This window comes from Equus caballus, chromosome X (genome assembly GCF_041296265.1).
Source record: "Equus caballus isolate H_3958 breed thoroughbred chromosome X, TB-T2T, whole genome shotgun sequence".
NCBI classification, from domain to species: domain Eukaryota; kingdom Metazoa; phylum Chordata; class Mammalia; order Perissodactyla; family Equidae; genus Equus; species Equus caballus.
Window position 1 is genome coordinate 65,568,537 of NC_091715.1, and position 27,000 is coordinate 65,595,536.

The window sequence follows — 27,000 nt, forward strand, 5'->3', positions numbered from 1 at the left end:
TATGTGTGTGTGTGTATGTGTATAGGGGGGAAGTCTAGAGATAGGAAGTGAATTGTTAACAGTGGCTCTGCTGGGGAGAGAGTAGGGGGATGAGGAGAACTTAACTTTTTGCCATATATACTTAGGTACTGTGTGAATTGTCTTCCCATGAAAACTTTTAGTTCAAAAAACTACTAGAAGTATTTTTAAAAGGAATAAAACCTTAAGGCTCAGGGTTGATGTGGATATCCACTGAGATGATGGACAGCACTTTGCAAATCGAGTGGTTGGGATAACTGATTAGTGATATTCCCATCCCTCCTGTGAAAAAGGAAAAGGCGAAATGTCCCAAGGTTGGTCATTCCCAGGGACAGAGCCCTAGCTGAGTCAGACCGTGGGAAGTAGGTGGTCAACCTCAGCTGCCCTGGCCTCCTCAGTGGTTGCCCTTATCCTATCAGCCCCCTGGGGCCAGGCAGAGTTTGCACAAAAGGGAGCTTTAGTTGTAGCCTTTTGATGGGGCCTTGGGAATCAATGACAAACTGGGATAATAAGTTAATTAAAGCTGTCCCGTATGTGAGGCATCCCAAGGCAGAAGAAAGGCTTGGCCAGGGAGTCACACAAGGCACCTGGACTCCTAAGCCACAGACTCCTTGAGGAACCTTAGGCTAGTCCCTCCACTTCTCTGGGCCTCAGTTTCCCCATCTATATAATAAGGAGATGGGTAGACCTAGTCTCTTAGGGCCATGCCAGCACTAACGTTCCAGAAGTCTCTAATTAAAACTGTCCCCTGTGTATTAATCTTCTTGTCAAGTTTTAATTAATGGCTGATGGAGATGGAGCAGGCACCAGCTGCCACCCCCCTGCTGGGAGGCACGGGACACCCACAGGATGCTTGACCTGATAATCGCTGCTAAGTGGCCTCTATCCCCATCTCTCCACCCCAGGCCTCCTCTCATAGCTCAATGCTTTTTCCCCTACACTACACCACCTGGGGTTTGAGGGTTGGTGTGTGTGTGTGTATTTGCTAGTGGCAAAGGGTATGGCCTTTATCTCAGCTCTACTACTAACTAGCTCTGTGATCTTGGTTTATAACTTAATCTCTCTGATCTTCAGTTTCCTCTTCCATTAAATGGGATAGCATTTGGCTGCAAGTAATGGAAAAAACACTCAAAATAGCTTACACAATAAGCACATTTATTATCCCATAGAGGAAGTCCTAAAGAAGAATATTTCAATGGTTGGTTTATTCAGCATCAAGAACTCCAGTTCTGGGGCCGGCCCGGTGGTGTAGCGGTTAAGTGTGCATGTTCCGCTTCTCGGTGGCCCGGGGTTCACAGGTTCGGATCCCAGGTGCGAAAATGGCACCACTTGGCATGCCATGCTGTGGTAGGCGTCCCACATATAAAACAGAGGAAGATGGGCATGGATGTTAGCCCGGGGCCAAGCTTCCTCAGCAAAAAAGAACAGGACTGGCAGTAATTAGCTCAGGGCTAATCTTCCGCAAGAAAAAAAAAGAAAGAAAAAGAAAAAGTTTAAAAAAAAAAAGAACTCCAGTTCTTTCCATCTTTCTGCTCCACCATTCTCAGCTCTCGGCTTTTGTCTTCAGGCTTGCCCTCTCATGGTCATAAGGTGGCTGTGGCAGCTCTGAGTATCACACTCTAATTCAATAAAATCCAAAGACTGGAAGAAGTAACACCCTTGCCTTATGTCCCCTTTTAAAAACAAGGCAGCCACCCCCAGAATCTCCCAGCAGCTTTCCGTCCATGCCTCTCATTGGCCAGAATTGTGCCACATGCCCAAGCTGAACCTAACCGCATGGCAAAGAGGTTGGAGTTATGACTGGCTTAGAGGAGTCTCCTCAACCCTGGCTAGACATGAGAATTTCCTGAGGTGCTTTGAAAAATTACCAGTGCCCAGACTGTACTCCCAGATCAATTTAATCTCTGGAGGTGGGGCCTGATTACTGGTATTTTTTAAAAGCTCTCCAAGTGAGTCAAATCTGCTTAGACTAGCCAAGATTCAACCCCCGTACCTCAGCCTCCCATCTGCTGGTTCTGATAGAAAAGAGGAAGTGGTGGTGAATGACTATTAGCTGCCCAATATCCACACACACCCTTTGTCTCCTATTCACACCAGGAGTGGGTTTAAACCCATGCAAACACGTGTCCTCCAGAGAATTCCTTCCAGGACCACCCCTGCCTTTAGAATGCAGGGCTCCGCTAAAGCGGTTGCTGCCAAACCTGGCTACACGTCAGAGTCTCCTGAGGTGCTTCTTAGAAATAAAGATTCCTGGGCCTGCCCAAAGGCTATGGAATCATTTAGAAGAAAGCCCAAGAAACCATACGTGTGCATGTGTGTGTACACAAAAGAACCATGTATTTGTTCATTTCTCCGGTGATTCTTAGGCACTTATCCATAGAGCGGTGTTTTGGAATGACTGCCCCACATGTCTCCCTCCTAGGCCTGAAACGGTGCCTGCAAATCCACCATTAGGGTCACTTTTCTAAGTTATCATCCCTAGTCCAGCCTCCCCCATCAATTAACATGGCTTACATTATTGGTTGTTAAGGAAAGGTAGCTGGAAAGTCACTGAAAATCTCTTGGCTTCAGTTTCCTTTTTCTTAAAATGAGCGTAATCATGCTTACCTCATCCGTAATTGCAGAGGGCCCAGGAGACGACAGAGAGTGGTTTGTCAACCTGAATGTGCTGAAGGGATGGTGTGAAGATATCCCTGGACCGGGAGACAGGAGGTCAGTGTTCTATACTGGCCAAGCCCTTTTTACCCTCCAAACTCCCATTTTATAATCTGTGAAATGTGAAGGGTTACATACATGGATGGATTTTTTTTTTTTGCAACATTCTCAGTGACAACAAGAAGAACCTCTTCTGCAGAAACAATTTACCAGTTTAGCAAGTTGCTTTGCCGTGTCCCAATGGGTAGGACAGAAGTCCTCTGTGTTTGGCAGGATGAGGTCAGAGGGAGAGGGCCGGATTGTGGGATTCTGTTCAGGGAAGAAGGGCCAGGGGGTATCCAGGGTGAGGGCTTGGGAAGCCTGAAATGAATAAGGAAGTATTCCTGGGTCTTGGGGATTTCTTTTCTTTTTTCTTTTTTTTGAGGAAGATTAGCCCTGAGCTAACATCTGCTGCCAATCCTCCTCTTTTTGCTGAGGAAGACTGGCCCTGAGCTAACATCCGTACCCATCTTCCTCTGCTTTATATGTGGGACGCCTGCCACACAGCATGGCTGACAAGCGGCGCCACGTCTGCACCCGAGATCTGAACCGGGGCGAACCTTGGGCCGCCGAAGGGGAATGTGCGTGCTTAACCACTTCGCCACCAGGCGGCCCCGTCTTTGGGATTTCTACCAGAGTCTATGAGGTCCTTACCATTGCTCACTGGACTTTCCAATGCCCCTGCTCCAGAAGAGGCTCACTGCTTCACTTAGCCACAGTCTATGGGACACCTAGGCATTGAGGGCTTTGTGAGGTCTGTGGGCCCCAGCCTGGCCCTCCAGGCCCTGGATCTCCTGTTTCCCTACTTCCCTCTGCTCTGCATCTGGCTCCAGGTCAAATGTGAATTTCCTTTCAGCCAGCAGGCCTGAGAGCACCCATCTGTGGAGCCAGCGCTGGAACCAAAGGCCCTCCAGCAAGGAGCTCATCCACCAGCTGAGCCCAGGCTGGAGCTGGGAACAAAGACCATGGGGTATAAGGCCACCCAGGATGTGGGGTTTGGAGGGGAGCCTCTGGATCAGCCGAGGAGGTTTGCTCTGACAAAGACAGTCTGAGGAATAGGGGGATCCAAGATGGAGTGAGGAATCCTGGGTCTAGTCTTTGGAGTACCACTACTTCTTTGTGTGACCTTGAGCATGACCCTGCCTCTCTCTGAGCCTCAGTCTCCTCATCTGTAGCATAAAGGGGCTGGATTAGAATCCCAGAGTCATGGACTCTCAAGGTTGGAAGTACTGTTAGCAGCCATCTAGTCCCAGCCTCCACCCAGAGCTTGAGTCCCCTCTGTAGCACCCTGCACAGTGATCACCTAAACTCTACTTGTATACCTCCAGTGATGGGCAGCTCACTTGCTCAAATGGCATCCTGTTTTATCTCAGCAAAACCATCTGTCAGATGTTTCATCTGAAATTGGTCTCCCTGTGGCTTCCATCAATGGGTCCTAGCTTTGTCTCCTGGGGCCACACACCTTATCTTTCCTGTGGCCACCCCTCAGAGGTCTAACTTCAGAGTTCTAGTTCCGCTGAGTCTACTCTTCTCCAGGCCAAATAGCCCCTTCAACTCTGACTGTTCTCACAGAGCCCGATCTATGACCACTTAATGTGTGGGGCCCATAACTGGACCCGGTCCACCAGGTGGGGTCTTGGCAAGGCTGCAGAGGACCAGAACATCACCTCGCTCCTTCCATATGCAATGGTTCTTGCAGCTGAGCCTAAGGTCCCATTGGATTTATCACCTATAGGGTCTCCCCTAGTCTGTGAGCTCTGTGTGAGTGAGGGGCTTTTCTGATTCCTTTCTGTTACCCCAGGGCCCAGGCCAGGGCCTTACCCAGAGTTGGCATCACAACTTGTGTGTTGAGGTAGAGTGAGGGGCATATGGGGATGTGTGTATGCATACATGGGCCTGCATCCTGAATTGGAAGAGTGGGCTGGGCCACGGAAGGGCCCAGATTATCCATACACGTTCAGGCAGCCTCCTCCCACCCTTCTGCTGGCTACATTGGCCCACAGTGAGGACCTCGCATGTGGGCCTGGTGATACTGGTATTCATCCGTGCCCGAGCCCCAGGGAGGCTGGTATCTCCATCTTCAGTGTCCCAGGGCTCCTGGGAGCCCTGCGTGTCTCTCACAGCTCTGTGTACGACTCCCCAGTGCTGTGTACATCTGTGTGTGGCTGCTGGAGGTATCCTCTGGTGTATAACAGGGACAGGAGGAGGTGGCTGTATCCCATCCGTTGGCAGAGGTGACCTGGGGATCTGTCTGAGGCAATAGGAAATGACTGTGCCCCGTCAGTTGTCAGGGGTATTCCTGGCTGGCTGAGGAGGAGGAGGGTGGTAGCTGAGCCCTATCACTTGACGGGGTATTCCCAGCTGTCTGCATGAGGAGGGGGAGGCAGCTGCCCTAGCAGGCGGCTGGGGTATCCTGGCCATGCCCGCTCTGACACGGCCCATCTCCCTATATGTGTCCTTTTGCCACTCAGCTGTCATCAGCCCCCATCAACACAAGGGAAGTAGTCCCTGCCAGAGCTCAAGGTCATGGGAAGGACACTTCAATTATTCTGCCGTCATCTGTCTGGGTCCCAGTGGAGTGGGCAGCCACTGGCTTCAGGGCTGGCTGGAGGGAATGTGTGCCAGAGAAGGACAGGGCAGATGAAGAGGAGAGGGAGGACTGTGAAGGGGACCCATGGGTCATCTCAAGCAAAGGGAGCCAGTAGAGCCCTCTCCAGACACACAGCCACAGATGGGGCGTTTCCAGAGCCAATTTACACAGTTACTGGAGTGGCAAAGGGAAGCACGGGTTTGCGAGTCAGACAGACCTGGGTAGTGTTCCGGCTTCTGCTGCCTCCTGGCTGCCTGGCCGTTTTCTCAGCTGTGAAATGGGGATGTTGTGAAAAGCACCAAGTCAGGCCCACAGTACACACCCAGGAAATGGAAGGCCCCTCTTGCTGTCCCCTCTCTCCGAGACGACTCAAGTGAGGCAGATGGTGGCTGGCAAGGGTGGGAATACAAATTGCCTTGGGGGGCCTCTACCAGATTTGTTCCAAGCCCAGTCCAGAGTTTCTTTTCTCTTGTTTCCTTCCCCTTGCTGGGAAACCTAGTTGTCATAGAAGATAGGAAGCGGGGGCAGGGGCAGGGGCCAGAGTCCCTGTGAGTGATCCATAGCCAGCTCTGGCTGCCACCTGGGGATTCTCAGCATTCCCCACCTATGCCATCTTTCTAGAAACCCAGCCAGGGACTGAAGACGCACCAACTCCACAGCCTGAAAGGTTCTTCTTCCAGCCCCTTTCCAGAGGGAAGGGTAGGTATTGGCGCAGAGGAGGAACCTAAGGCTCTGTTTAGTGACTTGTCCAAGGTCACACAGCTGTGGGATTGACACAGGATTCAAACCCACCGGACCATACCCACCGTCCCTTGAATCTTCTTTATCGTCACCCTCCCTCCCTCCAGCACCCTAAGCCCCCTGTCATGACAGACTGACTACTCAGGATTTCAACAACACTCCCTGTGTTTTTTTGCCTCTGGGTTTTTTCCTCACCTGGTTCCTTTGGCTTGGAATGTCCACCCCACCCTGCCCCACCCCGCCCCGCCCTGCCCTGCCCAACTCCTCCACTTCCACCCCTTCTCACCTCCTGGGCCTGTGGAAATCCTCCTTATTCTTCAAAGCTATGACGCCTCCTCTGATTCCTGAAAGCTGAAGGACTTCCTGTGCTCCCAGAGGGCTTTGCTGCACTCTTGTCTTATGTCGCTAGAAGCTGTGCCCCCAGAACAGGGGAGGTCTGGGAGATGGTTGAGGCAAACCCTCTTAGCTCTGAGAAGGAGCCTAGGAGAACCAGAGAGAGGAAGGGGCTCCAGTCCTCTCTCGCTTTGCTCCCCGACACTTTGGCCACTGTTCCCTAGTCTCTTTCCTGTTGCGGTTGCTCAGGGCTCTAGGCCCTCCCTTCCCCTCACTCTCCTCCTCTCCCTCCTCCCCTTCCCTCTCCTCGTTTCCTTTCTCTCCCTAGGGGAGCTCAGTCTATGATGAGGCCTTAAGGACAGTATTTCTAACTGCCTCCAGGTCATCTCCACCAGGATGGCCCCCTACTCACCTCAAATTCAACAGGTCCCAACTAAATCCATCAGCTGCCATCCTCTCCATACCTGCCCTTCTTCCTGTGTCCCCTCTCTCAATGGATGGCATCACTACATCCCCACCAGAATTCTGGAGCCATTTTCCCCACTTTTTTCCACCCCCCACCCCCCAACGCCCCCACCCCATGACATCCATCCAATCAACCACCAAGGCCTACCCATTCTACCTCGAACACATGCTGAATCTACCTGCTTCCCTCTGGCTCCACGGTTTCCACCTTGGTCCAGGCCTCTGCGTCTGTTGCCTGAGATTACCTCCTCTCCTGCTTCCATTCTGCTCCCCACAGCCAGCCCACTTACCACAAGGTAGTCAGAAGGAATGTTTCACAAGACAAATCAGACCACGCCACTGCCATGCTCAGAAACCGCAGAGATCGAGCATATAATTCAAGAGCCTACAGGATCTCACCTTGCTCTCCTCTTCTGCCATATTGAATGTGCCGGGCCATCTTCTGCTCCTGAGCTTTGCCCAGGCTACTGCTTCTGCCCAAACACTTGTCCCTTCACCCTTCACTTAGCTAACTCCTCCTCAGCCTCTGGGTCTCAGGTTACCCATGACTCTAGAGTGTCCTTTAGGACTCAGCTCAGGTGCCACCTCTTCCTGGAAGTCTTCCCAGACTTCTCTTCCCCTCAAGTCTGAGTTAGATGCCCCTCCTATGGGCTCTGATCCCCCTCCACCACTCTCCCCTGCCACCCCGTAGATCTCCTATCATAGCATGGTTCATCATGGATTGTAAATACTTGGGTATTTCTTCATTTCTCCCACTAGACCAGAGGCTGGCAAACTAGTCTACAGGCCAAGTCTGGCCTACTGCTTGTTTTTGCAAATAAAGTTCTAATGGACACAGCCATGCCTATTTGCTTACATATTGTCTATGGCTGTGTTTACACTACAACAGCAGAGTTGAGTAGTTGTGAGAGACTGGGAAGCCCCACATAATTGCTATATGACCCTTTACAGAAAGGGTTGCTGACCCCTGCTCTAAACCATCTGCCCCACGAGGGCAGGGACAGTGTCTGCCTGGGTCGTGCCTGGGCCCTCAGCACACAGCACAATGGCCAGTGGTTGGCAGGTGGTCAAGAAATTGTGCTTGAAATATATATGGTCATAGAGTGGGGGTCCCTGGATCCCCACGTAGGCTCTGACCTTTGGTTTCTCAGTTCTGTGTCCCAAGGTGACAAGAGTGAGGTCAGATTCCCTGCATGTTTCCAGCCCAGAGGACAGAGAGTCCAAGCCCGTTGTGGAGCATGGCAGGGCCCTGGGCTGCCCCCCTGTCGAGGATGTGGATTCCCACCTCAGTGCTATCCCCAACACTAAAGCAGTGGTTCTTAATCAGGGACAACTCTGCCCTCCCCGGGGGATATTTGGCAATGCCTGGAGACATTCTTGGTTGTCATATATGAGGGACCAGAAGGGGGTTGCTGCTAGTGGCACCTAGTGGGTAGAGCCCGGGGATGCTGCTAAACATTCTGCAAATGCACAGGACAGCCCTCATAACACCAATTATCTGGCCAAAAACGTCAAAAGTGCTGAGGTTGAGAAATTCTGCTCTAAAGCAGGGGTTCTCAGGCCTGCATGTTAGAAACACCTGATGCTTGGGCTCTCAGCTCGATCAATTAGAACAGAATCTCTGGGCTGGGGCCCAGGCATCGGCATTTGTACAATCTCCCCGGGTGATTCTAATGTGAAACCAGTGCTGAGAACCTCTGGGCTAGCGCCTGCTTTCTGGGAAAAGTTTCCAAGGATGGACCTGCACATAGCCCCAGATCACCCACGATAGTCTTTGCCTCCAAACATTTGGCCCCACGGCCAGGCCCTGGGGCCTGCTGCTCATCTTGGCAGATCTGGCTGCTGCACTTGTCGGGTATCTCTGAGCAGTGAGGGGCCAGCAGAGCCCCTCTCCTCCCCTTTCCCTCCCCTGCCCATCTCTGAAGGGGGAGGGGTGCTGGTGGAGGAGAGGGGAGGGGCTGGGGAGCACAGCTGGGATTCCAATCACCTCCGACCACAAAAATCCATATCAAGCCATCTCTTCCCCCACTCCCCCTTCCATGCTGGGCTGTGGAGAGAAGCACCCCCTTCCTGAAAGCAACCCAGAGGCCCCAAGCTGATGTGGAGAGAGGGGCTTTGCAGTGTGGAGGTTGGGAAGGAGGGGTGGGAGCCCCAAGCCTCCTGAGCTGGCCCTAGTTTGGGGGATGTGTGTGAAGCTCTCCACGTCTCTTAAATCCAGGGCCTGCGCAGCCTCCCTGGCTGGGAAAAGGAAGACACTGGCTGTGTGAGGGAAGGTGGGTTTCTCTGTCATGGCACAAAATTTCTCTCTCCCTCTGAACCAGTGACTCCACAGGGGCAGACCCAGCCTGGCTCCCTCGTCCCCTCTCCAAGATGGAGCTGGGGATCTATCCCAGAGTGTGGGTCTTCCTCTTCAGGGACAGCCTCCCACCAGCCTCCACTCCTCTTCTGGGCTAGCCAAGCCCTGATCCCAGCCTAGGCAGTTCCAGTCAATGCTGCTTAGCCACTGAGTGCTGGGAGGAGGGGAGGCCTGAGAGAGCAGGGCCAGGTTTCCACGGGATTCCCTGACCAGGAAGACTTCTCCAGCCCAGGGGCTGCTGGGATTCAAGATTAGAGAGGCCACAGTTCAGCCAGGGTAACTGACAGTAAGCTTATAAGGAAGGGAGTAAGCTAGGCCAGATCTGGGCTTCGGGGCAGACTCCTGGGGCTTAAACTGGGAAACTGTTGCCAGAGGCACAAACAGAGTAAAGCTGAGAGGCAGATTCATGTTGCACAGAGTTAACCCTGGCGGGGGCTATCTCAAAATGACAGGCAAGGCTCCCGAGAGCCCCAGAGCGAGAGGCTAACTGCCCTGCTTTGGTGAAGGGAACGGAAGGGAGCTGGGAAATGACAGGCAGGTGACAATGCAGTCAGACTTTGAAGCATGAGGAAGAAATTGCAGAAGATAAAGAAGAGTCATCAAGTAGGAGGACACAGTGGTTGCAAATGCCCAGAGGTGCGCCCTGCCTGGGACACATTGCGTTGGGCCTTGCGGATAGAACACACGGTGTGTGTGGGCCAGGGACGGAACTGAGGAGCGGGAAGGCACGCTCAGAATGGGAAGGTCTGTGTGTCCACCGGATGAGAAGCCTGACTTTATCCCGAAAGCCATGGGGAGCTATGAAGGTACTCGAAGCAGGGTAAGTGATATGATCAGATTTGACATGTATGACATTTCTTCCCCTCATGGTTAGAGAATAGACTGGGGCATGAAAGGGTCTAAAGACCTGAAGACAAGGGACCATGTGGAGGCTGGTACAATGGCCTGGGTGTAGGGCCGTGCAGTTTATGACAGAAGGCCTAAGAGGTGGCAGAGAGCCACTGTGGAGCTGTACCACTTGAATGTCAGTGTGAGGAAGCCTGGGCAATTTCGGAAACTCACATCAGAGTTTCACTCACTTGCTTAAAACATTCTAATGGCTCCTGACAGCTCTTAGGATAAAGTCTCAACTCCTTCCAGCGACCTATGAGGCCTGGGTGCCCTGGTGCCCAGCCACTTCATCAGCCTCATCTCTTGCTAGGCACAGCACCCACCTCCGAATTCTTAGCTTCGGCTATTTATGCAGCTTCTTTTAGTCTCTTGAGAGCTGCACACTCCCCCTTACCTCTGCCCTTGGCACATGCTCTTCTCTGCCTGGAATATTCCAGCATGCACCCCCCCTGCCCTCCCTTCACCCTAACCTGACAACCCCATACAGTGGGCTCCAGCCTACTCACCATTCAGGTCTGAGCTTTCTGGGAGGTCCTCCATGATCCCCACCCCTCTTATGGTCTCCCTTGGACCCTTGGACTGCTCTCATCTTGACCCTTAGTAACCCGGATGGTAATTTTCTGTAAGCCGTGGGAGGGCGGGGATCATGAGCAACTTGTTCACCACCATCCCCCAGCTCCATGCACAGTGCTGGCACGTGTTCAATCAATATGGAAGGAAGGAAGGAAAGGGACACGTCAAGAATGATGCTCAGCTGATGGATGGTGATATTGCTCCTAGAGACAGAAGATGAACTTTATTTTAGGGGGTGGGGAGAGAGAAGTTTAGTTTTGGCCCAGTCGAGCTAGAGGTATCTGAGGGTCACTCCAGAGGACATATCAAGTAAGCCGTCAGCTCTGTGGGCCTGGAGCTCAAGGAGCAGTTTGAACTGGACCAGTCTGCCGAGAGGTGAGAGCTAAAGCTGTGGGAATGAATTTGAAACTTGATGTTTTTGATTCCTAAGTAAACAGCCAGCCAAGAACCAGTATATTTTGAAACACTGGTGGCCAAGGACGTGACAGGAAGAGGTGGAGGGAGGCAGCAGGAGGTGGCGCCCTCCCCCTGTAGGGTTGAGGGGGATCCCCTCCTCTGGAACTGACCCAACTGTGACACAGCTCCACAAGGAAAGAGGGCCCTGGCTGAGGGGCCTGGCTTGGGTAGGAGGGCTGGACAGAGTAAAGGTTCCTGGCCGCTCTGTGCCCCTCCCCCCACCAGGTGCACCCAGTGCTCCCTGGGTCCTTCCCCCAGCTGGAGCCTGTAGACCCCAGTTTGCTGTGAGTCTCCCATCTTCATGGACTCACCAACACCCCCTTCCCACCACCTCTTCGCTGCCCTAGCAGGCCTCTGTAACTCAATGCTCCTGCTCCTTCCTTAGCTGGGCCCAGGAACCCTGCCAAACATTGTGCTTCCTGGCCTGGGGATGACTCAGGCTTCCCTCCCCAGCACCACCCCACCCCCAGCCCCTGAGCCACGCTGTAGGCTGAGCAGGGAGAGAAGCTGAGGGGCAACTTGACTCCAGGAGGTAGGGTGCTGAGGAGGCGGGCCCAAGCCCCTGCTCCTCACACCAACCAGGTGGCATCCACAGGGCCTGGGGGTCCTGCAGGCAAAGTGTCAGGGCCAGAGATTGCTGTGAGGCTCGGGAGCTAGCATTAAGTCTGACATGATAGTGCGCTAGGAAGCAGCGAGTCAATAAGTGCCTCTTAAGTTGCAAGCTCAAGCACTGTTTGCAGCACGCCAGGCCTTCTCGCCTAAAGCCTTCGAGTTTTCCACTGGAAGTGGAGGGGCCGCTCAAGGCTTCTAGGGACCACAGGCCTGACATAAAATCCTGGTGCCACCTCTTACTTGCTGGGTGACCTTGGGCAAGTAAGTTACTTTGCCTATTGTAGCCTCAGTTTGCTCATCTGTACAATGGGGTAAGAGTAATACCCTCCTCCCAGGGTTGCTGGGAGGATTAAATGAAGGAACATGTGGAAAATGCTCTGTAAACAGTCAAGGGCTGTAAGAGGAGGGGTGTTATATTTATCTACATGGCTAGGATGGAGAAGAAGAAACAGGTGGCTCTCTGCTTTGCTGTCATCGGGGGCACATTCCCTAGTTCTTTCCACTTGATACTATGGGATTCCTTGAGGCCTCTGCTCATGGAAGGTCAGGGCTCAGAAGGCTGGTTACATATTTTGCTGGAAGACCTTCAGCAAGTGGCTTGACTTTCCTGAGCCTCAGTGAGCTGTCTTCAGAGAGGCAAAGAAAGGGAGAATTTCTCCTCTCCTCTGTCCCCTCCCAACCTCTCTCCCTCCATGTGGCTGGTGTGGTGATCAAAGGAGGGGTTCACACAGAGGTAAGGCCCGAAGGCCCAGCGCCCTTCCCAGATGTGCCGAGGGGGAGCTACAGAAGAAATGTGGACATGTGGAGGGCAGGGCCAGCGCTGGCCTGTGTGTGTGATCAAAGGCGCAGAGTAGGGTGGGGCAGGGGCTGGGGGGTGAGTTCTTCGCATTGCTGAGGGTTTAATGCTTTCTCTTGGTTGCCTGGATGCCTTGGTATTCCCCCCTCCCCAGTGTTGACTACAGGCCTGTGCCCGGAGCCCCCCCTCAGGCCCAGTGTGAGTGAAAAGCAGGCTGCTTACCTGGCTGCTAGTGAGTGGCTTGGTGGATCACCTGCCTGGCCAGCTGTCCAAGTCCCACCTGGCTGACTGCTGCCTTACCTAGCTGTTGCAGGTGTACCCAAGGGCTGCGAGCTTCCTGGACTGACTGTCGGAGAACTGTACTGCCGGCAAGCTGCCCACAGCCCAACTACATGAGGTGTCCCACTGTCCCAATTCCTGGCACTTGCCAGCTTCTAGTGTTTGTGAGCAGTGGCCAATGCTGTGGGTGGGTCTGAGCCTCTTGGCTCAGGGCAGCAACTCCTGTGTGGCGGTGTGGGCGTGTGCAAGCCTGTGTTCTATCCCCGGCAGGAGGAGGTAGAGTTCAGCCCTGCAGCCCTGTGGCCTCCTCCAAGGGAAGGAAGATGGGAGCAGAAATAGCAGTTTTGTTCTGGAGGAGAGGAGAAAAGATGCAGGCCCTCCTGGGCACGCTCCAGTACCCAGGGGCTCTGATGGCCGACTCAGCCAGGAAACAGGCCTTCTAAACAATGCTCAGGCCAGCCTGTGCTGAGCCCTACTGCCCAGCCCTGGTGGGAGTTCTAGGGGAGACGCCTTTGAGCCATTGTTCCCAGGACCAGCTCACCAGGGTCAGGTCTAGGCCAGGCCGGGGTCTTCAGCCCCCACACCCTAGGAGGAGGCACATGATGTCCCAGAGAAACGGCTCCTCCAGCCTTTGTTCTTGGCTGGGCAGGCAGCCACTTAGGATGCCATGGTTTGGCGGGGAGAGGGGTTGGGGTAGACAGTGCTCCTTTTTATTTCCTTTGGGAAGGGTTTATGGGGGGGTAAACTGAGGCAGGGAGCAGACACTTGGCCCAAGATCATGGCAGAGTTGGAATGGCACCACAAAATTGAAGGGACCCCAAAGTGTGCTTAGTGGTCCTCTAGAGTTTTGGCTCCATGGGGCAGGGACTTTGTCCCGGGCTGTATCCTCAGAGCCTAGAACAATGCCTGGCACACAGCAAGTGCTCAAAAAATATCTACGAGTGTGTGAGCTCCTGTTTTCTCATCTGATGCTCTGCCCGCATGATCGAAGGCTTCCAAAGCTCAGAGTTCTCTGGACTCACACACAAACCTGAGTTCCAGTTCAGCCTATATCACTTTCTAGCTAGGTGACCTCAGGACTCGGTTTCCTTATGTGTAAAACGGAGATAGCGATTCCCACCTCCGAGTGGCGAGGAGGAGTTTTTAGATAGCTTTGGGAGCTTTCCTGGCACATAGTTGATGCTCCTTAAATGTTCATTCTTCTTCTTACCTGAGTTGTCTTTTGTCCAAGCTAAACAACCCAGAAGCCTCAGACATTCCTTATTATCTCATTTGATCCTCACAACAGGCCCCGTCAGGCGTGGTGCTGTCTATATCCGCATCTTACAGATATGGAAACTGAGGCCCAGGGAAAGAGATTCTGGTCACACAGTAAGTGCCAGAGGCAGAATTTGAATGCCATTCTGTCTGGCTCCTGGCCTTTTTCTCTAATGCAACACTTGATTCTTACCATTCACCATTGTTGATGTCTGACATTCTAGCTGTGTCACCTTGGGCACCTCACTACATCTCTTTGAGCCTCAGTTTCTTCAGTTGTCCAATGGGAATAATTATCCAGACTCCCCTGGCCTTGATGACAGTCTAGGGCAGTTGGCTATCTTTGCCTCCCCCCTGCTTCTCTACAAGTGATTGACAGACCACGACGTGCCTCTGACCGCCATCCTCCCCAGGCATTCCTGGCAAGTCGGCTGGAACTCCAGCCCTTTCACTCTCTTTCCAGGAAACATATCTGAGTGCAAGTGAGTGAGAGGGACGTTATTAGAGGGATAACATTGGGTCAACTCTAGTTTATTAAAACAGCAGTAAGCCATTTTTTAAAACTATTATTAGCAACAAACGACTTTCAACAACACACTGTGCAACTGATTGTGACGCACCGGTGGATCATTACTCCTCAGGGAGAACTGCTGGCGTTTCCGATAGCTCTTTTGCGAACCAGTAAAGTCCCATGGAAATGCCAGCAGTGATTAGTATTGTTATAATTACCAGTGTTCCTAGCCCGGGAGGCTATGTAGTACTAAGGTTAAGATCCTGAGCTCAGGAGCCAAACTGCTTGGGTTCAAATACCGGCTCTGCCACTTGCCAGCTATATGACCTTGGGCAAGTTACTTAACTTCTTTGTGCCTCAATTTCCCCATTTATCTAATGGAGATAGTAACAGTAGTATCCACTTCCCAGGGTTGTTTGAGGATCAAATGAGATAATGTAGATAAATCATTTAGTACAGTGTTTAGTTCAACGGTCAGCAAGCTACAACCTGCAGGCCATGTCTGGCTCTCTGCTTGTTTTTGTAAATAAAGTTTTATTGGAGCACAGCCAGGTTAATTTGTTTACCCGTCGTCTATGGCTGCTTTTGCGCTAAGAGAGCAGAGTTGAGTAGTTGCAACAGAGACCATACTCTCTGGTCCCTTACAGAAAATATCTGCCAACCTCTGTGCTAGTTCATAGAGGAATTGCTCAATAAATGTGAGCTATTATTATTTTATTTCATTTCATTCTGCTAAAAACCCATTCATTGTAAACATGGGAGTACAAGTCCAGAGAGGGGAAATGACCTGTCCAAGGCCATAGCTAAGATGGTACAGGATTGGACATTGAACCCAGGCTCCTTGACTCCTAGTCCAGGAAACTTTCTAGTGCATGACATTGACCAGGGATCCCCCATGCTTGGAGTCTCTGGGCTCAGAGTTCTTCTTTCAGGACATAGAAGGAGCTGGCTTATCTCCCAGGCCAAGGGATGCCAGCTGCCAAGCCCAGGGACGTGCCTCCCTCCCTGTGTCAAAGGCTTTGCCAGGCCAGTTGGCATAAAGCAGTTTCTTTGCCCCATGCAGGCTCATCAGGACCCTCCCCTGGCTTTCTATCCTTGGGTCCATTGCCCTGGTAGGCTGGGCTGGGGTGGCAGCCTTCCTGGGTGATTAATGTTTCTGTCCCGCACTCAGGACTCTTATCTCCTCCCTTGTTCTTGTGATGGGCTGGTTTAGGGCATTTACATTTCCTTTGGTCTGCTCTCCTGTCCAATAGCAACTATGACGTAATTACGTTGCTCTCCCTTATCCTTAATCTTCTCAAACTGCCTAGTTATCTTTAATTTCCTGTCCATTTCCCTTACTGGGGAGCTAAGTGGAGCTAAGTCAGGCCAAAAGTGATGGGATAGCATGGGAAAGCTCACGGATGCTCACCCAGGGTCCCTGGAGCCCAGAGAGGTAGCCTGGGCTCCAGAGCCTGTGAAGGCTGGCAGGGCACACTACTTCCCAGTCTGGACCTCCTCTGTTAACAAATATAAATCATTGGTAAGGGCAGGGAGGGAAGACTTCTGAGGACCCTTCCTCCCAGCTGGGGTGGTCTGGGAGTCTTGAGAACTAATTTCAATGGGCTCAGTAACCTACAGCCTCTCCACCTTCCCTCAGTACCTATACCAAATGCTATTCCTGTCCCCACTGTCCTCCCTGAGTCTCATAACCTCAGGAGTGGCAGGCCGAGGACTAATTCTAGCCAGAGTGAGTGTACATGTATGTGTGTGTGTATGCACACATGTATGTGCAGGCTTTTGCACGATCCTGTGACCACAGACTCCCTTTGACATAGGGTTGGGTATATGGTAGGCACTCGAGATGTGCTCATTTTCTTCCTCTCTTGGGTGACCGCAGTGCCTAACACTGGGCAGGGCTAATCTGGCGGGCACACAGTACATATTCAATCAGTGTTTATCAAATGACTAGACTGAGTAGGTGTGTTCTTTCGGGGAGTACGTTCTTCGTTCTGTGTGTGTGTTTGTGTGTATAGTGCATGAAATATGTACACTTTGGGTATGGAGTGTGTGCTCCATGAGCATGTGTACTGCATGTGCTTGGCATGTGGGCATGAGTGCACCCGGTATGCTGGTGTGTATGTCTACATGAGAGGGAGTGCAAGGCAGAAGAGTGCAGTGGTTTAGAGTTCAAGACACAAGCTCGGAAGTCAGACTGACCTGGGTTTCAATCTCAGCTCTGCACTTTCTCATAGTGTTACCTTGGTCCCTGAATTTATCTAAGTCCCGATTTCCTCACCTGTAGAAAGGGAGGGGGGTACGAACACCAGACTTACAGGGATGTAGAGAACATGAAATGTGCTAACATAGGCAAAACTCCTAGCACATGACCTGGTACATGGTGAGTGTACAGCAGATGATAATTGTTGATGACGATGATGATAATTAGCATGTGGAGAGCTTGGCTGTCAGGGGCATATGTGCCATGTGGGGAGTGTGGGCATTTGCATGTGTGTGCCAGCGTGGGGCAGAGTGTGTGAAGTAAAAACTGATGGGAGAGACTGTAGGTGTGGGGCAGACCCTGGGGAGGCCCGCTTGGAGAGAAAGCCCAGAAAGCAGGACCAAAGGCCACATGTACACAGAGGAAGCTGAGAGAAGAAGCCTAGACTTACTTGGGTATGTGGATCTGATGACTTAATGAGCCTCTTCTCCTCTCAGAAGCAGGATTAATAGGATGAAGGTGGGCAAAGGACAATTTAGCTGGAGATTCAGGAAACAGCCCCCGACAGGACATCCTATTAGCTTAAGAAACAGTCTCTCCCACGACCCTCCATGGCTGTCATCCAAGATATTTCAAAGCCCTACCTGCCTAAGAGAGGTGAGGAGAGAGCTGGGGAGGTGGGGAAAAGACAGAAGAGAGCCAGGGAGCAGGTGCTGGGAGGCAGGTTAGAGAGGAGACTGGGAAGGGTGGTAAGTTTGCAGGGGATCCTGGGAGAAGAGATTGGACAAAGAGGGGGGTCTGAGAGGGAAGGAGAGAACAGAGGGTTCTGGAGGGAAGGGAACGGAAGAAGAAGGCGGTGGCACTGGGAAAGCTACCTCCTCCCTCTCCCTGGGCCTGGTGGAATCTCCTTTAGGCCAGGCATTGCAGCCTCACAGTGAATCACGGGGGCTGGTTCTAAGGCTATTCCATGCTCCAGTGACTGGGCTTGCAGTTGAAAACACGGAGATGACCAAAACCCCAGGGTGATCCAGGGACACCTGGATATGTGGAAAAGATGCTCCTCAACCAGGGACTGAGTCTAGGAGCCAGACACCCTACAGCTCCGTGGCTCCCCTCCGTGGCATTTTCAGCATACTCCCTCTCCTTTGGTTTCTGTCTCTCAGGGCACCATCTAGCCTGGCCTGGCCCCTAGTCTCGTCTGAGGTTCAGCTGAGGCTGATCTGCCATGTACCCTGGGAGTCGGTGGCTGGATCCCCAAACCATCTGCTACTGTATGTCTGAAGTTCTGTCTTCCTTCCCTGCACTCTCCAGGATAGACCTGCACCCCTGAATGGGGAAACATCTTTGGCCACAGTTGAGATGGACATTGGGGGACCTCCAAATTCCCACTTTTGGTCTCTGCCCTCACCCTATTTACTTTATGCCTGAGTACCTATTAATTGTCTGTGGGCCCTTGAAGGCAGAGACCACAACAATACATTTCATTAATGATAAAAATTGGTAATGGTGATCATAATAGTACTACCAGTGAAGACAGTGACAGAGTCAATGGTGGTAATGAAGGTAATAATAGCATCAATGGTGATGGTGGTGATGAAGGTAATTGTGATGATGACAATAAAGGTGGTGATGATAGAAGTAATGATGGTGATGGCACATGTGGTAATGGCAATGGTGTTAATGGACTTGGTAATGGTGATAGAGGTAGTGACAATGATGAAGGTGATAATGATGGTGGAGGTGATAATGGTTATGTTAGAGACAGAAATGGTGGCGATGAAGAAGTTGAGGGTGATGATAGTGGTTGAGGTGGTAATAGTAGTGACGATGATGAAAGTAGAGAGTAATGTAGAGGTAGTGATGGTGGTGGTGATGGTATATGTGGTACTTGTGATATTAGAGCTGGTGATTGATGGAGGTGTTAGTGATATTGACAGTAATGATGGAGGCAGTGGTGGTGATAGAGGTAATGGAGGTGGTGGTGAGGATGGTGATGTTGATGGTTGTGATAGCAATAAAAATGACAATGGGGATGGAGATGGTGGTGGCAGTGGTGATGGTGATGAAGACTGGAGCTATTGATGACAGTGATGGTGATGACAATTATGATAGCCAAGAGTCTAATAGGTCTACTCACTAGGTTTACTATTTTCTATATTACTCCTGACTTTTCTTCCAATACTCTCCATCTTAGCTTTACCTTACTTTCTATCCTTCACTGTTTCTGAGGAATTGGAAAATTGGGCCAACCAACAAAGACACTGCATGTGCAGCTATTGATTTCCAGAAGAGTAGCTGGATACCCTGGTCTCATTTGTTGTTGGGAGAGTCACAATTCAGGCAGTGACCTTCCCCATTTCCACTAAAGTCAAAACAGCAAAGACTTGGCATCAGGGACTAAAGTTAGGTATTATGAAGAACATTCTAATGGTGAAGAATGCAATGCTTGGAAGTTACCTGAAGAAGGTTATGAAACGTCCTATCTTTGAGATGGCATAGAACAAGAGAGAGATCCCCACTGACCTGCATGGCTCATGCCTAAAGGCAGGAGAATGGACATGATAATCCCTGCAGGTCAGGACCAACATCAGGAATCTGGTTCCTTGACTTGCAAGGCAGGAAAAAGAGGTGGATTTGTCTATGGAAGCCCGGAGCTAATGGTAAAGCTAATGTTAAGGAGATGTGAAGAAGAGGTTTGGGAAGGGAAGAGCCAATACATTCTGGTGGTTTAGAGAAATGTTCTCATCCAGATTCCTTGTGGTTCTGAGTGGGAGGTGACCCAGGATGTGGGCCTCTGTGGCACTGCCTCCAGCCCTGCATCTGCCAAGAGGCTGCCCTTCAGGGCTATGGCTCCATCCCCCAGCCAGGCTGTGGTAAGAAGGAGAGAGAGGAAGGGAAGAGGGAGGAACACTGCTCACAGTTCCCGAGAGGAATCTGCTTTCTCCCACAGACTCTTGGAGCTCATACCTCCCCCGCAGATCTCCCTTCCCCTCCCTCTTTCCTGACTTCCAACGGCCACTCACTGAAGCCCATCAGGGGTAGGCCTCCTGTAGCAACTGGATGGCAACCAAGGCAATGGTCATATACCAAGGGAAGGGGGCACAGAATGTTGCCCTAATAGCATGGGCTTTAGAATCAGAACCAGGGCCAAGCCCCAACTCCATTGTTTAATCACTGTGTGACTTTAGTCCTAGTGGTGCTACTCTCTGAGCCTCACAGTTTCCCCTTCTGTAAAATAAGGACCTACCTCCCAGACTTTTATAAGGATTAAATGAGATAATGCATGCAAGGTATCTAACATACTGCTTGGCACCTAGTAGATGTTCAAGAAGCGCTCGTTGTCCTCCCTCCACCCACCGTCCCTTTCAGAAGAGGAGAGAGTAGGCTGGCCTAATCCCCTTACTAAGCTCCTTGGGCACAGACCTTTCCCATCTCACTAGGCCATCTGAGCCTCCCTAGATTCCCCGTGAGACTGGGAAAGTCTCCATAAGGTTAAAGGGGCAGGCACCCCTTCCAGCCTGGGTGCTGCGTTTGGAGTCAGAGGACTTGCTAGTGGTGTGACCTTGGTCATTGCTTAGCTTCTCTGGGCCTTAGTTTCCTCATCTGAAAATAGGGATAATAATCCCTGCTCTGCTGGCCTTGCAGGGTTGTTATGAGACTCAAATGAGATCATGCTTTGGGAAGTGCAAAGTGCTGGATACATGTGGGGGTTATTAGCTTAGTCTGGGAGGGAGGGAGAGGGGGATTAGTCCCTGGAGACTGGGTTAGTGCCCAACTCAGGGGGGTTTTCCCCTTAGGGATACCAGGGCCAAAGTATTCATGGGTTCAGGGGTGGCTGGAGACGTAGAATTGGAACCCAGCCACAGGGCCATCCATGTTCAGCTTGGGTGGAGTGGGGCAGGCGGTGTTCATTTATGTCCTTTGGCATAACTCACATGTAAACATATCAATTATGGGACTTGAGTCAACTGCCTGGGGACTTCTTGAGCTGGATGACAACCCCAAAAGGCCAAAGGCCTCCCTCCCTTCTCTTCCTCCCACCTTCTGGTTCTACTGAGGTCGAAACTTGACCAATGTCTGAAGCTGGCCAATCCCTCCCTCCCTGCCGCAGGAAACTGTGGGCCATGTCATTCTGGGTGACCTGAAGTCAGAGTGGGGTTTGTGCTGAGTTGGGAGTTCTGATGGGGTGCAGATCTTTATGGTACCCTCTGCCTGCACAACCATGGGCCCAGTGTCTGGGGCCTGATAGCCCTCACCAATGGTCTTCTTTATCCCACACATCCTTCCCCCTTGTTTTCCTCATCAACAGCTTACTCTTCTTTCTCACAGTAATAGCCAATCTCTTTACACCTTAAACTCTCATCATTGGGTCCTCTTCTTCTTGACCAGTGTCTAATTCTCCACCCCCACTTCTGGGCAGCAAGGGTGCCCATGCCTGCCACGTGCCCCGGGCTGACTACATAGCCTCCAAGTGCATTTCTTTGTCCTTTGTTCCCCGTCTACCCCCTCCTCAGCCTCTCACTCTTCTTTGAAAGCCTCATTTCCAACCCCCCACGCCAGCCTCTGGCTCCGGCTCCTCCTGCCTCCTCTCTCAATCCCTGCCTCTTTCATTTTCCTGAGGGCAGGCCAGAGAAGCCTGGAGATTCTCCTTCCATCCTTTCTTTCCCCTCCACTCATCTTCCTGTCTTTCCACCACAGCATCTCCTTTTACCTCATGACTCAGCTCCTACCTCTGACGCCTGCTGGTGATGCATTCTTGTGCTCCTCCCAACACAAGCAGCCTGAACTCCGGACACCCCCTCACCCCAAGTCAGCTTGGGCCCTGCTGGCCCCGACCCACAAAGCTCAGTCCAGTTGACCCCTCCCTGTGGGCGGCCCACAGCAGCCAGCTGCTGCCTGCAGTTCATTGGTGGAGACCACGTACCACTCACCCCTGAAGCCAGAGTTCAAACATGGACCTCCTAGTATGTGTTTTATCAGCTGAGGCCAAATTCGCAGCCTTCTAGGAAACTGCTCCCACCAGCCCAACTATGCTCTGGAACCAGGGTCCTAAGTCAGGCCTGGCATGGCCCAGTGGCCAAGACATGGGAAGAGGAGGAAAGGCAAGGAGAGGAGAGCTCTTTTCCTCTTTTCTGTGTGTGTGTGTTTGTGTGTGTGTGTGTGTGTGTGTGGTGAATAGGGATGGTGGTGATGTATATGTTGTGTCACTATGTCAGAAACTGCTAAGTGCCACATGGGTGTTTGTTGGGCTATCACTGCATCATGCGAGTCCCACGCACTTCCTCTGTATGTTGTGTGCCAGAGGTTGGAGGGCTGCCATGCTTTGGGGTGGTGTGTGCATTAGGGGTCGCTGTGTCATGTGTATGCTCCTGCTGCAGCTGTGATCCATGCTGTGTCAGTGCTTTCGGGTCTGGTGGATGCTGTGATGAGTGTGTGATCTCACTGAGGCGGAGGTGCTGTTCCTACAGCATCATAGTTGGCTGCAAGTGTGACACAGGTGTGCTCAGAGCCTTGGCTATCATGGTGTTGGTGTGTAGTGGGAATGTGGTGTGTGTCACTAGGTATAAGTATCTGTTGGGAGGCTGTGACGTATGTGACATGAGGTTCATGAACCCCAAAGCCAGTTCCCAGTGCCTGTAGCTCAGACTCAGGAGTCTCCAATTTCAGGTGAACTGGGGCCAAATTCTTGTATAAATTGTCCCACTTCCTACCCCAGCCCCACCCTGCAGGTCAGGTCATCCTTCAGTTCCTGTGGTTTAATCCAAACCATTGACTGAAGTTCCCTGAATTCTCAGCTTATGATGACCGGAGTGGGTGGAGGTAGGGAGAAGCAGAGGAAAGGGGAGGAGGGGAAGAGGGCAGAGGGGAGAGGTGAAAGGGGAGGGAGAAGAGGAAGAAGGGAGGAGGAGGAGGAAGAACAGGAGGAGAGGGAGAGTGGAGCATGGAGAGCCAATCGGAGCGCTTGCCTGAGCCCTGCGACACTTATTGACACTATTCTAGGCCCTGAGTCGCAGTAAATCCAAGTGAGGTCAGCACTCCTAAGGCCAAGTTCAGGGGCCATGTGAGAGTCAATCAGGTGGACCTGGTTTAATCTCGGGAAGCGAGAAAGACCTTTGAGAAGAAGAGATGTTTGAACTAATGTCTGAGGTGTGATGTGTGTGAAATCTTCTCTGAGTTTCCGATTCCAGCACTTGGGAACACTTCCACTTACTTTCTTGGTTACCCAGGCTCAAGCTGGGGATGTTATCTTTGGATTATTCCTCTTCCCCGCCATCCATCAAGTTGGCAAACATTGCAATGGCTTGTGCATTTAATCGTTCACTCAACAAATAGTCACTGAGCCTGGACTCTGCTAGGCACGGTGCCAGGCCCTGGAAAGCCATTGGCAAGCCAGCAGGACTAGGTTCCTGCTTTCATGGAGCTCACCTTCTCCTCAGTGCTGCCTTCTCCTTCCGCTACTCTGGGTCAGGCCTGAAGTCCTCCCCCCAGGAAGGACTCCAGCGGCCTCCTCACTTCTCCCCCGCCTCCCAGTTCACCCCTCTAGCCGACAATCCCCACTGCACACAAGGGAGCTCGAAAAAGCCGTGTTCATTCAACAAGATTCGCTGTGGTCCTACTGTGTGCCAGGAACCAGTTTGAGGCACTTGGGATACATCAGTGAATGAAACAAAGTTGCCTCATGGAGCTAACACTGTAGCAGGTGGAGATGGACAATAAACAATAAATAACATAATAAGTCAATTATATGGTATGTTAAAAGGTGGTACATATTTTAGAAAAATTGAAGAGAAAAGTAACAGGGATTGGGGATGCTAGAGTGAGGGGCAGGATGCAGAACAACCTTAGGTTGTCAGGGTAGGCCTCATTGAGAAGGTGATATTGGAGCACAGACTTTAAGAAGGTGAAGGGATTAGCCAGGCAGATATCTGGGGGAAGATCATTCTGGGAAGAGGGAACAGCCATTGCAAAGGCTGGGAGGTGGGAGCATGCCTGGCAGGGTTGAGTGTGGCTGAAGTCCAGCGAGCGAAGGGGGCGGAGCTGGGGGCTCGGATTGCATGAGGTCTTGGAGGCCAGTGTAGGCACCATAGCCTTTACTCTGAGTGAGATCAGGAACCTTGGCTGGGTCTCCACCTATGTTGTAGCAGGGTGGCTCAGGCTTCTCAGGGAAGAAGTCTGTCAGGGGCAAGGGCCAGAGCACGGAACCAGTCCAAAGGCTACCGCAGTGATCCAGGCAAGCTCAAACAGATCAAGTGGGAGATGGGCTGGGATGGGTTTTGTGTGCTCTAAAAAGCTGGGCAGGTAGGCAGGGCCACAGGGAGGTATCATTACTGCTGGCAAGCAGAGGAATGGCCACAGAAAGCCTAGACAGGCAGGCAGTCCTGAGCTAGCCACTGACCACCCACAGAGGCAAGGGACACTCTGAGATACTGTGTGGAGCCCTTTCTGCTCAGGCCAAGCCTCTAGCCTCATCCCAGCCTCGGAATCCAGCCAGTAGTGCTGGGCCAGGTGGAGGCTGAACACGCACATTCATCACTAGGGCTCATAGAGCCCTTGCTAAGCCACTGTCTTATATGCCCCTCCACCAGTCCTGTGCGGTAGATGGTCATATCCCCATCAGCAACAGCAAAGCAATAGCTGCCCTTGCATAGTGCTTACTATACTGCAGGCACTTATTCTCAGAGCTTTATGTGCATCAAGTCATTTGACCCTCACGACCATCCTGAGCTAGATATTGTTATCATCCCCCTTATACATGTGATGAAATTGAGGTACAGAGAGGTTAAATAACTTGCCCAAAGTCACAGGTGGTGAAAGACAGAGCCGGAATTCAAACTGAGGCATTTTGGCTGCAGTTTGCGCTCTTGACCCCTATGCGGACAGGAAAACCAAACTTAGAGATGCGAGTGACTTCCCAGGTCTACACAGCAACTTTGTGGTGAAGCTCATATTTGCTCCAACACACCTGATTCACAACCCAGCGATTCCTCCGATGTGCCCCGCATTTCCCCAGGTTCCCACCCTAACATTCCCAGCTCACACAAACTCTGAAGTCAGCTACTGCCTTTAAACTTTGTCTCCATTTTTAAAAATTTTCTTTTGTTTTATCACCCCCCCCCACCTGCATGTTTCCAAGCAGAAACTTGGAGCTTTCACACCAGCCCGTGCCCTGAGTGGCAGAGGCCAGGAAAGGAGGCTGAGCTGCCGCCAAGTGGGTGGCACTTGCTGGAGGTATTTTTCCATTCAATAAGTGTCTTCATCCCCCAGAGGAGAGATCTGGGGGAGGAGTGCTGGGGCCTGGGCTGGACCAACCCTTCCCAAGCCTCCCCGGAAGGTGCACGCATGTCTGTGGGTTTTCACACATGTGTGTGCCTGTGTTGTCACGTGTGTCTGGTCTGGATGGATGAGGGTATCGGGTGACGGTGTGTGTAGTAGCTTCGGTGTGCGTCTGTCTGGGGATGTGTGTATTTATTGATGTCTGTGTGTAACTGCAGCTGGGTGGGTGAGTATGTGTGAGTGTGTGTGTGCCTGGATGCATGTATGATGCAAGTGGGGTGGGTGTGTGCGTGTGTCTGCGTGTGTGTGGATGAGTGTGTAGGGCTCTGGAGTAAAGGGCTAACCACTGGGCCCTTCTGCTGATCTGATTGGCCTCAGCCTGCCCTGCCCACCTCAGGCACACCTGTTAGCCCAGTTCTGCAGCCCACATCAGAGATCGCCTGGCTCTCTGCTTCGGCTTCAGCCTCCTCTTCACTCCCCGCCTGGCTCACAGCCTCTCTTTCAAAGCCTCCAAGCTTTGCACAGGGGAAGCAGAGACCACTGTGAGGGAGGTAAACACACACTAGCCCAGGGCCCTGAGACCCAACAGGATGGTATTCCTAGAGGCCTGGGCTCAGGCACAGGCTGCTGCCATCAGAAGGGGAAGGGTTATTCATGTGGAAGCACTCCAACAACTCCTCCACTCTCCCTGTGGCACAGCTGGGGGCTGTGTCTGTCAGAACGTTGTCAGGAAAATAGGAATGACCCTAGGTTTTTCAACAGAGGGGATTTTATCCAGAGGTTTAATCTAGGTAGTGCAGACTCGGGAGTCAGACAGCTCGGCTTCAGGTCCTGGCTCTGCTGTTTACTTGCTGTTTGACTTCAGCAAGTTACTTGACCACTCTGTGCCTCAGTGTCCTCATCTGTAAGCTAGGAATGATAATGTTGTTATATAGCTCACAGGCTTATGGGAAGGGTTAAATGAGCCACTGTGTATAAAAGTGTTTAGATCAGTGCCTGGTACATAGTAAGTACTGTATTAGTGTGGGTCGTTATTAGTAGTAGGATGATGGCTGTGGAGTAGAGATGGAATGTCTGGGCTTCTAAGATCTGCCTCATCTTAGGTGGGCACGTTCCTCTCTCTGGATCTCTGTCTGTCCCAGCATCTGGTCAGGAAATCCTTACTGCCAGGATGGTGGCAAATCAGGCAGTGGACAGCATCTTGCCACTTGGCTCTGAGCCAAGGTCCTTCACCCACTTTTGCCCTGAGTGCTCTTACCATTCAGCTTCCAAATGCACATGCACATCTGGATGCACACCAGAGGCACAGCCCATTCCAGGCATGGCCCCGACCCTGTAATCCCAGCCCCTTGGAACATCCCCGCACACCTGCACAGCTCATGATTCACAGAGGACTCACGCCATTAGCTCATTTGGCAGGCATGACAATCCTGGGAGATGGAGATTTTTAACCTTTTTTTTCCCCTACAGAGAGAAGCTGAGCCTCAGAGAGGTTGAGCAACTTGCCCAGGGGCATACAGCTAGCACCTGGCAGAGCCAGGGCATGAACTAACATCAGTCTGACTCCAGGCCCACATTCATAACCACCTCAGCCGTGGCCCCTGAGGGTCTGTTTCCCCCATGGGAATCTAAGCCCCCTGAGACCTCTGAGTCTCTTTGCCCAGCAGTATCCAACAGTGCCTGGCACAGAGCCTGACCCCACAGGCCAAACTCAGCCCAGAGATATGTTTTGTTTAGTTTGCAGAATATTTCTAGGAAGTTTAAGATTAGTCACCAAGATTGCAAGATGGGGCGATTTTATATAAAAATCCACATTTCCTACTCCTCTCGAAAAGTTTGGAAGCCCTGGCAACCCTGGGCCTGCATTTCAACACGGCAACAACCAACTATATTTGAGGAGCCATTGCTCCTGGAGATGGGGCACAAGATTTCCTCTTCACCCCAGCCCCTGGTA

General features: G+C 51.8%; 1 long non-coding RNA gene across 2 annotated transcripts; it reads right to left on the reverse strand.

Moving 5' to 3' along the window:
* Positions 1 to 1,153: 1,153 nt before the first annotated feature.
* LOC102149762 (uncharacterized) lies at positions 1,154 to 6,604 on the reverse strand. Of its 2 annotated transcripts, XR_002805444.2 has the most exons (4): positions 6,330 to 6,604; positions 5,520 to 5,572; positions 2,626 to 2,711; positions 1,154 to 1,469 (listed from the first exon to the last, which is right to left on the reverse strand). It is a non-coding gene; the product is annotated as an uncharacterized lncRNA (long non-coding RNA). The 2 variants fall into 2 exon arrangements; XR_011435004.1 differs by lacking the exon at positions 5,520 to 5,572 and having other exon boundaries at positions 6,330 to 6,588.
* Positions 6,605 to 27,000: the final 20,396 nt, after the last annotated feature.